At 43.6% G+C, this 2,375-nt stretch overlaps 1 non-coding gene across 1 annotated transcript; it reads left to right on the top strand.

Moving 5' to 3' along the window:
- Positions 1 to 2,051: 2,051 nt before the first annotated feature.
- LOC114785014 (U6 spliceosomal RNA) lies at positions 2,052 to 2,157 on the top strand. The gene has a single exon (XR_003748996.1). It is a non-coding gene; the product is annotated as a U6 spliceosomal RNA (small nuclear RNA).
- The last annotated feature ends 218 nt before the right edge of the window (positions 2,158 to 2,375 follow it).

Genomic DNA, 2,375 nt, shown 5'->3' with positions numbered 1-2,375 from the left:
TCAGGTCCTGACAGACTGTTCTGCCTCTCTCTACTCATCCCTCTCTACTGTATAGCCTCCATTCTCTTCCATCCACCCCAGAGCGGCATTCAGACGGTCCCCACATCCACTGGGAGTTTATCCACATCACAGACAAAAGGGTCCAGTTCTCCACGGTCAGCGTCACATATAAACCCATTATAATTAATTAGCCAAAAAATTGCTCTTTAAGTCCCGATATACACAAAGGTCAGGAAAAGAGCACGAAATTGAGATGCACGCAGATTTTACTCTCTCTGGAAAATATACACACATTAAAAGCTTAGCTTCTAAGACTGTAACACAAGCACAAGAAAAGAGTAAATGAAACAGAAAAGTGTAACTACTTCTTCCTGCATTTGTAGAATGTAGCTGCAGTTCCATTTACTCAAATTGTGCAAATTACAATTGTAAAGAAAATATACCAAATATACCCTGAGTGGGTAACATACTCAATTTTGAACCAGAAGACCACAAAGTCACAGGTTCAAATCTGACTTACTACCTCTGACCAAGACACTTAACCATTAAGAGAAAATGGTTTTCATGCTAGTGTGAGGTAGTATTTCAGGCAATTTTCAGAGGAAATACATTTTTCACATTTACAGGTAACATTGTACAATACATAGCATGCACATAACATCAATGCACATAAGACACATCTCAAATGTCTTACCAATAACCAATAGACACTTTTAGACTAAACTATGTGTTACTACAGACTAGAATATACTAAAAATATCTTGTTTTTGTAATTAAAACCAAAGGATTTGCTTCTGAAATGGGCTGGGTCCAAACGTCTGGATTGTAGTGCATATAAAAAGATTAGGTCGCAGAGGAAATATAACTTTGACTGAATGGATTCATTAGTTGGATGGCTAATGGCTGACTGGATTCTTAAAACAATGATCCCAACTTACCTTCCACTGCTCATCAGTTTGAAATCTTGCTTTCTTTAAATCTGACCTTTGGAAAACCACAGCGAAATCAGACCAAATAAACAGCCTCCGGCACAGACGCTGCTGCGCCTTTTGATACCATCGGTCACATTATGCTAAGTGTCATCCAGGCGAGTTCCTTGTGCAAGCTCAAGACAGGCCATCACCCAGGGACTCTGCAACAAATCTAACTAACAGCGACTAATGAGGGACCGCAAAAACAGAGCCAGACACAAAGTCGGGCAGCGGAGCATGCAGCGGTAACTCTACAAATAAAATGAATATTCCTGATTACTGCCAGACACCATCCCTGTCCCCCCAGCCTTTTGACCCTGTGCCTGCTCAACAGACACATTACTACATTGCACAATTCCCGATTCATCTTCATACTCTCTAAATGACAGCCTATTTATGCTAATAAATGAGGAGGCCGAGCAGAGCGATGCTAGGGTAAAGTGACCTTCTAGAATTGCTCTCCTACTCCAGGAGGCCTACGGAGATGTCCATGCCATCAGTGGGAGAGGAGCCATGAAGGACGGCGGGTTTGCATTGTGAGTAATGAGGCTGCTCCTCACACGTTTGTCTCTTCGTGACAAGCACTGGCCCATTCGACTCATTTAACACAACAGGCAGCACCATGGTAAACATGCGCCTAATGAATAGGAATGAGCCAAAACAAGCTGAGAGAGACGACTTCATGTGCAGACCTGGAGCAGTCACTCAAAAACAGTCCTTGCTTCATACAAACTCACACAGGGTAACACGCTCCTGGAGTCTGGTGGCAGTTCAACACAGGGCGAACAAACAATGTAGTTCCTGTGCAAGCACAGGAAGATCATGCAAGGAGCACCCGCCACGATCCGACGATGAGGCGTAAATAATGAGCGAATGTAGGAGGGGATGAATAACCCAATTGCGGACGGTTCAAAGAAGTAGATGAATCCCCACCGGTGTCCCTTGTCTTTTAACACTTGCATGCTGTTTTACATCAAAATACACAAAGAAAGAAGAAAAAAAATGTGCAAAACTGAATTTGAATATTCCATTGAATATTATCCATTGTTGATTGCAGTATTGACAGTGGATGACAAGCATGTGCTTGCTACAGCTGCACATATACTAAAATAGGATTGATACCGAGAAGATTAGCATGGCCCTGTGAAAGGATGACACACAAATTCATGAAACGCTCCATTTTTTTAGCCGCAGTAGTGGCCTAGCAGTTAAGGAAGCAGGCCCATAATCAGAAGGTTGCCGGTTCGAATCCCGATCTGCCAAGGTGCCACTGAGGTGCCACTGAGCAAAGCAGCGTCCCCACACACTGCTCCCCTGGCGCCTGTCATGGCGTCTGAGAGTGAGGGAAGAGCAGCAAAGTACACACCACAGGATGTTAAGAAGGACTGGCATGTACCTGCTCTC

This window comes from Denticeps clupeoides, chromosome 2 (assembly GCF_900700375.1).
Source record: "Denticeps clupeoides chromosome 2, fDenClu1.1, whole genome shotgun sequence".
NCBI lineage: Eukaryota > Metazoa > Chordata > Actinopteri > Clupeiformes > Denticipitidae > Denticeps > Denticeps clupeoides.
The sequence above is the reverse complement of the archived record's forward strand: the minus strand, read 5'-3'. Positions and strand labels throughout refer to the sequence as shown.